We start from the raw sequence: 12,845 nt of genomic DNA, 5'->3' as shown, positions 1-12,845 counted from the left end.
TTTCCTCTTTGTGCTTTCTCTCTTTCTCCTCCCGACTTCTTTTAAACGTATCTCCCTTCTTAAAAAGTTATACGTGTAGTAGGATGGAATGATAGACACTAATGCATACACAGTCTCTCCAATAACTGTGTTCATGCTGCTGACCTTCCTCCTAGAGTCTTCTCCTATCCCACAACAACCCACCCCTATCCCATCCCATTCATTCAACAAGTGTATATTGAGAGCTTATGTTTCTGGCAATATTTTAGGTACTGGAGATGGAGTTGTGATCTAGAAGATGTCTCCTCTTACGGCATGTACAATTTAGTGGGAAGAAAAAGACAAAAAGGAAAAGAAGCATAGAAATGAATTAATTATTTTCAGATAATGATAAGCGCTCTAGGGAGAGGGGACACTTTAGGTTGGGGAGTCGAGGAAGCTCTCTTAGAAAAGGGGATTGGAAACCTGAATGATGAAAAGAAGCCATTCAAGTCAATTTCTGGGAGAAGAAATTCTAAGCAAACAAACAGTGAATACCTACATCCTGATCTAGAACATACTTGTATTCTTAAGGAATACCAAGGAGACCAATGTGGCTACAGTATAGGAAACTAGGAGAAGGATACTAACATATTAGGTTAAAGAAGTAGGCTGTATGTGTGTGTGTGCGTGTGTGTGTCACAGTTTATCTCTATACCATTTGATGGTAGATTGCATATATCATGTCCCGCATCCCCTTAATACCCCTGTGTGTATTTCATAAGAACAAAGATATTCTCTTATACAACCACAATATAGTTATCCATGTCAGGAACTTTAATATTGATATGATACTTTTGTCTAATCTACAGTCTGTATTCTAATTTAATCAATTTAATCCTACTAATGTTCTTTAGAGTATTTTTTCCTGGCACAGGGTCCAGCCCATAATCACAGATGACATTCAGTTGTCGTGTCTCTCTAGTCTCCTTTAATTTGAATAAATTCTTCAGCCTTTTCTTGTCTTTTAAGACATTGACATTTTTAAAGAATGTAGATTAGTAATTTTATGATACTGAAATAGTTGCTTCAATTTGGATTTTTCATCATTCTTCTCCTTTTTTAGGTTAAGATTCACTTTTAGAGCACTTACTATGTGCCAGGCCCTGTTCTAAGTGCTTAGAAATTATTCATCCTCATAACAAGCCTCTGAGGTACATATTATCGTTATTGCCATTTTTCAGATGAGAACCCTGAGGCACAGAGAGAGTAAATAATTTGCCCAAGGTCACCTGACTTGTAAGCAGGGGTTTGAACTGAGGCAGCCTGATTCTGGAGCCCATGCCTGTAAACTTCTTCCTTCTCGGTCAACTCCAGCCACACTGGCCTCTCCCACCTCAGGGCCTTTGCACGTGCCTTTCCCACTGACTTGAAAACTTCTTCCTTGGCTATCTTCTCAGTGATGCCCTCACTTTTTGGGAAATCTCTCTTGAAATGTCACCACCCTATCTAAAGTGGCGCACACTGACATACATCGGCCTCAACAAACACCACCTGACCTATTATATATTTATGAATGTGTTTATTTGCTGCCTATCTCCCACACCAAAATGTAAACTCCAGTAAAGCAGGGATTTTTGTCGGTTTTGTTCACTGCTACAGTTTAGAACCCCATAGACTACCTGGGAACTGGGTAGGTAATAAGTAAAAAGTGGTGAATAAGTTTAACACAAATCAGTAAATTTAAATCTATAAATTGTTTATACATTTAAACAAATCAGACATCCAGAAATGTTGAACATTAAAGAAGGTGACTTTTCATTTTACAATTTAGAAAGAAAGATGAAAGGAAACAATTTCTTAGTGAGTAAATATTGCTGGTACCCTGTGTTCCGATGGGAGACAGAAGAAAAAGCACACCACTGTGGGCAAAGAGTGGGCCCACCCTGAAGAGGGGAGCATGTCCACAGTCAGACACCTTGGGAGGAGCCCTATCCTGGATGAGAAATGCTGGTAGAAGCACAAGCAACAAAAGCAAAACAGACAAATGGGATTACATCAAACTAAAAAACTTCGGCAGGGCAAAAAACAGAGTGAAGAGACAGCCTACAAAACAGGGGAAAATACTTGCAAACTATACATATGATAAGGGGTTAATACCAAAAAATGTATGAAGAACTCACATAACTCAATAGCTATACAACAAATAATCTTATTTTTTAAATATGACCGGGCGCAGTCTCTCATGCCTAAAATTCCCGCACTTTGGGAGGCCAAGGTGGGCAGATCACTTGAGACCAGGAGTTCAAGATCAACCTGGCCAACACGGTGAAACCCCGTCTCTACTAAAAATACAAAAAAATTAGCCGGGCCTGGTGGCGGGCACCTGTAGTCCCAGCTACTGGAGAGGCTGAGGCAGAAGAATGGCATGAACATGGGAGGCAGAGCTTGCAGTAAGCTGAGATCACGCCACTGCACTCCAGCCTGGGCGACAGAGCGACACTCCGTCTCAAACAACAACAAAAAAAAATTGCCAGGCATGGTGGCACATGCCTGTAATCCCAGCTACTCAAGTGGCTGAGGCAAGAAAATCACTTGAACCCGGGAGGTGGAGGTTGCAGTGAGCCGAGATTGTGCCACTGCACTCCAGCCTGGGCAACACAGCAAGACTCTGTCTCAAAAAATAAAAAATAAATAAATAATTTTTAAAATTTTTAACGGCGGGCCAGGCCTGGTGGCTCACACCTGTAATCCCAGCATTTTGGGAGGCCAAGGCAGGCAGAACACCTGAGGTCAAGAGTTCGAGGCCAGCCTGGCCAACATGGTGAAACCCTTTCTCTACTAAAAATACAAAAATAAGCCGGCCATGATGGTGTGCACCTGTAATTCCAAATAGGAGGCTGAAGAAGGAGAATCACTTGAACCCAGGAGGCAGATGTTGCAGTGAGCTGAGATCACACCACTGCACTCCAGCCTGGGCAACAGAGCGAGACTCCATCTCAAGAAAAAAAAAAAAAATAGACAAAGGACCTGGCTAGACACTTCTCGAAAGAAGGTGCAAATGGCCAACAGGTATATGAAAAAGGCTCAACATCACTAATCATCAGAGCAATGCAAATTAAAACCACAGTGAGATGTCACCTCCTACCTCATAGAAAGGTTATTATCAAAAAGACAAAGGACAATGAGTGTTGGCAAGGATGTGGAGAAAGGAACCCTTGCACACTGCTGGTGGGAATGTAAATTAGTACAGCCACTAAATTCCATCCTCTGTGTGTTTGGAAAACAGTATGGAGGTTCCTCATGGAATTGCAATTAGAACTACCATGTGATCCAACAATCCCACTTCTGGGTATCCTTATATTCAAAGAAAATGAAATCAGTATGTTGAAGAGATATCTGCACGTCCATGTTCATTGCAGCACTATTCACAGTACTTGAATCAATCAAGCCAAGCTATTGGCTTTGCTTAATGAACAGTACTTCAAGTAAGTAGCCAAGATATGAAATCAGCCTAAGTGTTCATCAGCAGATGAACAGATAAAGAAAATACAGTATATGCACACAATGGAATATTATTAAGCCATAAAAAAGTAAGAAAATCCTGTCATTTGCAACAACAGGGATGAAACTGGAAGATACTATGTCACGTGAAATAAACCAGGCCCAGAAAAATAACTGCTGCATGATCTCACTCATGTGGGTGCTATAAAACTTGATCTCATAGAAGTAGAGAGTAGAACGGTGGTTAGGAGGGGCTGGGGCAGCTGGGAGGGGTAGGTATTGGGGTCATGTTTAGTGACACAAAATTTCAGTTAGATAGAAAGGAGAAGTTCAAGAGATCTATTATACAACATGGATGCTATAGTTATAACAAAATATTCTTGAAAACTGCTAAAAGAGTTGATTTAAGCTTTCTCACCACAAAAATGATAACTATGAGGGAATGCATACATTAAGTAGCTAGATTTAGTCATCCACAACGTGTATATACTTCAAAACATCATGCTGTACATGATAAATATATACAATTTTGAATGTCACTTAAAAATAAAATATAGGAAGGCAAAAATTTAAAAAGCTGACTGGGGGCCGGGCGCGGTAGCTCATGCCTGTAATCCCAGCACTTTGGGAGGCTGAGGCGGGCAGATCATGAGGTCCGGAGATCAAGACCATCCTGGCCAACGTGGTGAAACCCCATCTCTACTAAAATACAAAAAAATTAGCTGGGGGTGGTGGCGGGCGCCTGTAATCTCAGCTACTCGGGGGGCTGAGGAGGGGAGTCGCTTGAACCCAGGAGGTGGAGGTTGCAGTGAGCCAAGATCGCGCCACTGCACTCCAGCCTGGGTGACAGAGCCAGACTCCATCTCAAAAAAAAAAAAAAAAAAAAAAAAACTGACTGGGAAGGCAGTCCCTGTGCAGACTGCACAAAGGAGAGAGGGGATAATAAGGAGGAGATACCCCCTCTCTATGAGCCTTATACTCTTGGGCCAGGTGCACCAGAAAATACTACTGCCAAACTGAGGCAGAAACACTAATTATTTAGCCACCCTATGTAAAAATCTTAATGGAATAGATCCTCGTTACCTTGAGAATAAATTCCGGCCTACTTAGTTTTACATGCAACTGGGTCCTGATGCCTTATTGCCAAATATTATTTGATTTGCCCATGTCTTGCCTATAGGGAAAGAATGGTGGTAACTGTTCTCTCCTGCTTCCTGTTCCATCATTCCCATAACCTATTTCACAGAGAAAATGAAAGCCTTCTGACAGGGGCTCCCACAACTTGCCACCTCCAACCTCCAAAAGTACATAGGCAGACACCCACCTTTTCCTCCCACTCTCCTCTTATGATGGGAGATACGTCTAACCACCCATGTTCTTATTCATACCTGGTTTTTTGTTTATTTGTTTGTTTTTTGGTTTTTTTGTTTTTTGTTTTTGAGACAGAATCTCACTCTATTGCCCAGGCTGGAGTACAGTGATACAATCTCGGCTCACTGCAACCTCTGCTTCCTCGGTTTAAGCAATTATCGTGCCTCAGCCTGGGATTACAGGAATGAGCCACCAGACCAGGCTAATTTTTGTATTTTTGGTACAGATGGGGTTTTGCCATGTTGGGCAGGCTGGTCTTGAACTGCCGACCTCAGGTAATTTTGGCCTCCAAAATCAATGCCTGCCTTGGCCTCCCAAAGTGCTGGGATTACAGGCATGAGCCACCGTGCCTGGCCTCTAAAATATTTTTATTTCTTTCAGAAATATGCTATCTGTCATATGATGCTATACAAGGTTAGGATTTGGTATCTCAATGCTACAAAGAGTCTGTTTTTTCAGCCTTAAGATTTAATGTTAATGCTGGTCAGTTGTGCCTGTATTCCAAAAGGAGGTGAGTGTAATGAGGCATGATGGGACCCCCACTTCCCATCATGGACTGAACTAGTTTTTCAGGTTTCTTTGGAATTCCCTTGGCGGAGATGAGGGGTCCATTCAGTTGAGTGGGAGGCTTAGAATTTTTCTTTCGGTTTATACACTCTCAACAGTATTCAATCATAATACCTAATAAATTGCAAAGGAAAATGTCTCACAGCATACCAAATTCTTCGGATAAAGACACCAAATAGCTGGGCACGGTGGCTCATGCCTGTAATCCCAGCACTTTGGGAGGCCGGGGCGGGCAGAACACCTGAGGTCAGGAGTTCAAGTCCAGCCTGGCCAACATGGTGAAATCCTGTCTCTACTAAAAATACAAAAATTAGCTGGGTGTGGTGGCGTGTGCCTGTAATCCCAGCTACTTTGGAGGCTGAGGCGGAAGAATCACTTGAACCTAGGAGGTAGAGGTTGCAGTGAGCCGAGATCGTGCCATTGCACTCCAGGCTGGGAGACAGAACAAGTTTCCATCTAAAAAAAAAAAAAAAAGCAAGACACCAAATAATCTGGACTCTAAAATGATGCTTCCCACAATGCTCTTAAAGCAGCAATGTTCAGCTCTTGGTAGCAGAACAAACTTGACCATGGGTGTCGGGAGAATCTAGTCCTTAACAGTGTACACAGTGCTTTTTATTGCCTGGACTCCTTTAATCCACCCGACAGCACTGTGAGCTGGCATTATTACCCCAGTGTCGCAGATGTAGAAAGTGAGTTCTGAGACCAGGTGCAGTGGCTCACGCCTATAATCCCAGCACTGTGGGAGGCCGAGGTGGGAAGATCACTTGAGCCCAGGAGTTTGAGACCAACCTGGGCAACATAGCGAGACCCTGTCTCTAAATTTAAAAAAAGAAAGAAAGAGAGTTCTGCAGAGGTTAGGAAATTTGCAGAAGAAATATTCGTTACACTGGTGGGACAAAGCCAGATTGGAATCCAGATCTTTTTTGACCCGTTGTTTTCTGAATTCCAAATGTTTTTGCTACTTGACCATACTGAGTAATAGAGCCCATTGCACTGTATCTAGTTTAGTAACTAAAATAGATGACTAGATCTAATGTCAAGAATTTTTTAAATCATTCCACACTTATTGAGCAACCTCTGAGTGTGGCTAGTGATGGAAATGCTAAAGAAAAATAGATCTTGCCTTTTAAAAGATTAGTTAGTTATAAAGGAGGTACGGTTATGAGCAGACAAAAATACTCAGAGACACTTACAAGGCAACCTAAGAATCTCTGATGAATTCCAAGCTGCATGATATTTCACATTTTAATGTCTCTGGATGCATTTAAAATCAGTTGAATGTCATAGTTTACTTAGCAGCATTTGTTTTCTTTCTTGGTGGCACATAAAATAACAGGGCCTCTCTTACAATCAATAGCATCTTAGAGTCAAGGAACTATGAAATAATTAAATGGCAATTTACTTTATAGCAATGAACAAATATTTGTCAAAGGGCAAACCTTTTTTCTGGAGTTAATAAAGTTAATATCTTTTACCACAAAGCTAGAGGTCAACAGTATCACTATTATTGATTGCCACTACCTGGCTCCGGCTCAACTTCCCCTTGCTCAGGATGAAAGCACAGCAGGTAGTCCCTCAGCTCTGGTTTAGGGCATCTGCCACAAATTAGTCTGACAATTAGGTTAACAATTTCAAATGACAATGCAACCAATGAGTAAAAAATGCATAAAGAATCCTCATAAAGGCCAGGCAGTTTGGCTTAATTTAACCACTTTAGAAGGCCGATGGAGGAGGATCAATTGAGATAGGAGTTTGAGCTCCTATGGTACCCATGTTGGTAACTATGTTACCAGGGGAGGTAAAATAGTGAGATTCCCTTCTCTGCAAAAATATATTAAAAATTCGCTGGCAGTAGTGTTGCACACCTGTAGTCCCAGGTATTCGGGAGGCTGAGGTGGCAGGATCGCTTGAGTCCAGGAGTTCTAGGCTGCAAAGAGCTATGATCGCACCACTGCTCCCCAGCTTGGGCAACAGAACAAGATCCTCTCTCAAAAAAAGAAAAATAGGCTGGGCAAAGTGGCTCATACCTGTAATCCCAGTACTTTGACAGGCCAAGGCAGATGAATTGCTTGAGCCTAGGAGTTTGAGACCAGCCTGGGCAACATGGAGAAACCTTGTCTCTATAAAAAATAGAAAAATTAGGTGTGCACCTGCAGTCCCAGCTACTCCGGAGGCTAAGGTGGGAGGATCACTTGAGCCAGGGAGTTCGAAGCTGCAGTGAACCAAGATCGTGCCACTGCACTCCAGCCTGGGCAACAGAGTGAGATCCCGTATCAAAAAAGAAAAGAGAGGCCGGGTGCAATGGCTCACGCCTGTAATCCCAGCACTTTGGGAGGCCGAGGCAGGCAGATCACGAGGTCAGGAGATTGAGACCATCCTGGCTAACACAGTGAAACCCCGTCTCTACCAAAAATACAAAAAATTAGCCGGGTGTGATGGCAGGCGCCTATAGTCCCAGCTACTCAGGAGGCTGAGGCAGGAGAATGGCATGAACCCGGGAGGCGGAGCTTGCAGTGAGCAGAGATCACGCCACTGCACTCTAGCCTGGGCGACAGAGCGAGACTCCATCTCAAAACAAAAGAAAAGAGAAAGAATCCTCATGTAGGCAGAATATTAGAACAAATGAGATAACAAGAGAGGTCAAACAGAAGGACCACACAGTGTTCATGGACACAGTGTTTGAGGGACACTTTCAAAGAAGTCAGTTTCAAGGAGTGAGTCCAAGGGGGAAGCTGAACATTCAGAGAGTATTTGGAAAGCAGTGCCATATGTAGATGTAGATACAGATCGGAAAAGCCAGAGTGACAGAGTACAAAGCATTATGGATGCTGACACCACAGACATGAGTTCAAATCCTCACCAAGCCACACATTAGTTGTTGCCTGGGAAAATTACTTAATTATTTTGAGCATCAGTTTCCTCCTTTTCATTATTTTTAATTTTTTCATCTACAAATAGACTTTATTTGATGTAATATAATAAAACATTTTCAAGTTTGACAATATGTATCTGACCATAAATAATCACTTAATTATGAATATAAGTATATACGGTCACATTAGCAAATCTGCAGTTCAGGAATGTGTACAAGCTTTGTCTGAAAGCACAGTGCCTTCTTCCCATTTCAGGAAAGGCAGCCCTTCCCCATGTGTGGTAAGAAGCAATGTCAATGGGAGTTGGAAGAAGTCCATAATCCGTGTCGAAATTCCACTTTATCCTGAGAGGACAGCTTGCTTTATTGTAGAAAAATAATATTCCCTTTCAGTTATCTCTTATCAAATAAAGGATTGCACTCATTTTTCCCCTTGTAGGTATAGGTACTCTTCTTTTCTCATCTAGTTTCTGTCTCCTTAGCTCATACTTATTACACAGTTGGTTTAAAATACATATATATCTTCAGAGAGACCTTTTCTGTTCCCCTACCTGCCCTTCATGTCTACCATTTGTTGCTGGGTAGGGGTGGGAGTCAGGGGACAGAATTGCTTTGGCACACAATTGATTTAAGATACAGAGAACAGGCTAGGCACAGTGGCTCACACCTGTAATCTCAGCACTTTGGGAGGCCAAGACAGGTAGATCATCTGAGGTCAGGAGTTCAAGACCAGCCCGGCCAACATGGTGAAATCCCTCTCTACTAAAAATACAAAAATTAGCCAGGTGTGGTGGCAGGTGCCTGTAATCTCAGCTACTTGGGAGGCAGAGGCAGAAGAATTGCTTAAACCCAGGAGGTAGAGGTTGCAGTGAGCCGAGATCGCACCACTGCACTCCAGCCTGGGAGACAGGGTGGGTGAGACACTGCCTCAAAATAAAAAATAAAAATAAATACAGAGAACAAAGTATCTAGAAGGAACAGACTGGTGTTCTGGAGTATTTCCCAAGAGTGGTTCAGGTGACTTCCGCTTCACACAATTTGGTTTAATACAATGCTGCTCAACAAGAATGAACATGTTTATGTCCCCATCTCCAGAAGCATCACAACCTTTCATGGACAACCCATTATTCCCACACTTTCTCTATATAACTTACAGTTATGGACCATCTTGTGGGATGGTCCATGGCCCCACTGCACCCTTGTGAAAAATGAGAGTCAAAAACATGCCAATAATCATGTTAATGACAATACAGTTGGGTACCACTCGCACTTCACTGAGATAAAAATCCTCATGGAAGGCATCCCCCTCACGTCTCAGGACCCTTCAGAGCACAAGAAAAAGCTTTGCTCTGGTTGTATGCTGCTCTCCATCCTGAGACCTGTTCCTGAGCTACACCATAACAATAAGGGAGTTAACAAAGAAGTACATTAGTGGGGAAGTTACAGGGACCCTGCAGAAAAGCCAAACTGTTTGACAGAAGCTTGAAACAAACACTGCTCTGGGAAATTATTTGTATTAGCTGATGACTGGGTTCTGTTTTCTAACATGGACATGCAACATATTCAATACTATGCTTACCACAGTTTGCTTGGTAAACCCTTCTGTCACACAACAAAATACATTCTGTCTCATGAATGATTCCCGAATATTCACCACAAGACCTAGACTCCGAAGCATGGGAAGTGTGCATTGGAACTCTCTTCCACTTGCATGGATTTGGACATGTGCTAAGAACCTGAAACTGCTTCCTTTCTGGAACTCAACTCTGTCAATGTGCTTACTGCTGAGATGATCTGCTATCTTAAACTGAGAACACAAAATAACACTGATCCACGGAAAAAAGGAGAGGTCACCATCTCCCTCATAAGATATTTTGTACATCAGGTCACCCTGTTTGTGACGTTTTAGCCATCCTAAGAAAGGACAGAAGCCACATTCCATTCTGCAGTCTTGGCAAATGACTTTCTTCTGTTTCCACCTCTATTTTGCCTTGTTTATTTCATCTCCATTATCCCGCTTTCAGTCACAAATCATGACTTTTTTTCTACAGTAGTCAGAGTTTTGTAGGACAAACTCAGGTCTCTCTGGCCTCTCAGCAAGCTTCAGGGCTTCATGCATGCCTGCAGCAGAGAGTGTCCGGTTGATTTTCTGGTACTGGCACTGGAGCCGGCTGTGATAGGTGGTCCTCAGGTCCCGGTTGAAGAAGTCATACATAAAAGGGTTAAAGAGAGAGTTTGCATAGCCCAGCCATGGAAATATCCTCTCCGTTAACGGTGGGATGCAGCTGCAGGCAGTGTCACAGAGGAAGGGTCTGGCTGTCAAGAGGAGGAAAAAGGGGAGCCAGCACACGGTGAAGGCCCAGACGATGATCCCCAGGGTAGTCGCCGCTTTCTGTTCCGGCTTAAAGATGGAGATATTTTCCCTTTCATGCCTGAGGAGTCTCGACGGGTTTACACACCCTTCCACCTCCTTCTGGAACTTCACTGTGCCATTCGGGGTGACTGCTGCTGTCTGGCTTCACTCGAGGGAAGCCTGGGAACCTGTGTTAGGCCGCGCTTTTCCTGGAGGCCTTGTAAATCTGGTAGTACATGAAAAGCATGACGGACATGAAGATTAGGATGCCACTGCGGTGGAGTAAATCGTGTAACCAAAGTCTTGACTGACCAAGCACACCTTATCGTCATTTACATTCTGAGCCCAACCAAAGAGTGGGAGGTAAAGTCACAGAGGCGGAGAGAAGGCAGACAGAAAGAATCATCTTCGCCATGCATTTCCCATTCTGCCTCATAGGGTACGTGAGTGGCCTCCTGATCCCAAGGTACCTGTCGATGCTGATCACGTACAGGGTCAAGATCCAGGCCGTGCAGCATATGACATTCATGGAGAAGAAGACGTTACAGAAAAAGTGTCCAAAGATCCACTTGCCCCCGATGAGGTCGGTGACACTGAAGAAGGGCATGACCGCCACGGCCACCGAAAGGTTGGCCAGCGCCATGGACACGATCAGGTAGTTGGAAGGCTGGCGGAGCTTCTTGACGAAGCGCACGGAGATACCACCAGGCAGTTGCCCGCGATCGTCAGCAGCTAGATGAGCGTCAGGACGGAGGCGATCACGACTTTCTCGGCCCTTTCTTGATTTGCTCCCCGCGGCCGGAGGCATTGTCCGGGGGTGCGTCCCAGGTGGGCGCCAGGCTGGCCGTCACCTCGGGGACCCCGCTCAGCAGATGCGGCGTACCGGAGCCCGCGACCGGGTCGGCGCCACCGTCGGGGCTCAGGTCGGGCAGCCTGCCCCCCACCTCTGGCAGGAGGGAAGAGCGGAGGCGCCTGTAGAGGTCCGGGTGGCTGCTGTTAACATCCATCGCCGCGCCGCCGTGCGGCGCTGCCCAAGAAGCCGCCCCCACCCCCACCTCCACCGCCCCCCCGCCCGGCCCCCACAGGCTCCGGCTTTCGGCCCCGGGGCTTTAATTCGCGGGTTCCCCTCCGCCTGGCCCAGCTTGAGGCCTGCGCGGGCTGCTGGGGAGCGCCAGGCTCGGCCTCCGGGCTCCGCCAGTCCCAGACCCCCGGCCGCTGCGTGAAACGCGGGAGCGCTGCCGAGCGGGGACTCCCTGTGGGAGGGGCCTCGGACCCCGACGGACGCCCGGCACGCGCGGGCTCGCGGGCGCTCCGGCGAGGCTCGGCAGGCGGCTCCACAGCCCGCAGCAGCCGCGCGGCTCGAAGCAATGGAGGATCAGGCAGCGGCAGAAGTTTCCGTTTCCTCCTTTTTAAATGGCTCCAAAATATTTCTTGTCGGTGGTGTGTGGAGTAGAGATATATTTGTTAAATACCTGACAGAAAGCAGGCACTCAACCCAGTAAATAGTGACAAAATTGGTGAGAAGATTTTTTAATAGGCATGAACGAGAAAAGTCATGCTTAGAAAAGTCATCTGGAAACTGTGATTTAGAGAGATGGTGGGAAAGAGTGGCAGCAGGAAAGTGGTTTGGATGCTCTTTCAATGGTCTAGAAGAGGTCATGGGGCGGGGGTAGAGGGACGGCTACCAAGACAGGGAGCCTGGCCACCACTGTACCAGCGGGATCGAGCCTTCGGGTAGAGGACCGAAGAAGCGTGAGCAACCCGGGACTCGGAGATTGGAGCCCAGGCACCTGAGAGAGGACGCGGCGGTGGACCGGCCTAGGGAGGATCTTCCCCACCACCGCTGTCTAAAGCCACTCCAGGCGAGAATTGCTTTCCAGAGCCCCAGCGGATAGGTTAGACTCAGAATAAGAGGAGGGGTCGGCGGAGGGGTATCGCCTGAGGCCGGCTGCTGGGTTCCCTCCCCAGACACCCGCGGAAAGCCCGAAAGGAGGCGGAGCACGGCCCAGCGGCTCACCACGCCGGGCCCACCCCTTGCTTCGCTGCCTCGCGTCCTCACCTCACTGCCCTGCCGCCCTGGTGCCCTGCCGTCCTGCTGCCCGCGCTTTGCATCACTGCCCCGCCCTCTCTCCGCCCCCTCGCCTCGCCGCCCCGCCCTCCCTCTCCGCCTCTTCACCTCGCCGTCCCGCCCCCTTGCCTCACCGCCCTGCTGAATTG

General features: G+C 46.0%; 1 pseudogene across 1 annotated transcript; it reads right to left on the bottom strand.

Moving 5' to 3' along the window:
* Positions 1 to 8,305: 8,305 nt before the first annotated feature.
* LOC126930745 (5-hydroxytryptamine receptor 7-like) lies at positions 8,306 to 11,635 on the bottom strand (annotated as a pseudogene). The gene has a single exon (XR_007717676.1). The product of XR_007717676.1 is annotated as a 5-hydroxytryptamine receptor 7-like (transcript).
* Positions 11,636 to 12,845: the final 1,210 nt, after the last annotated feature.

The sequence above is a fragment of the Macaca thibetana genome, chromosome 11 (assembly GCF_024542745.1).
Source record: "Macaca thibetana thibetana isolate TM-01 chromosome 11, ASM2454274v1, whole genome shotgun sequence".
In the NCBI taxonomy this organism is placed as follows: domain Eukaryota; kingdom Metazoa; phylum Chordata; class Mammalia; order Primates; family Cercopithecidae; genus Macaca; species Macaca thibetana.
The sequence above is the reverse complement of the archived record's forward strand: the minus strand, read 5'-3'. Positions and strand labels throughout refer to the sequence as shown.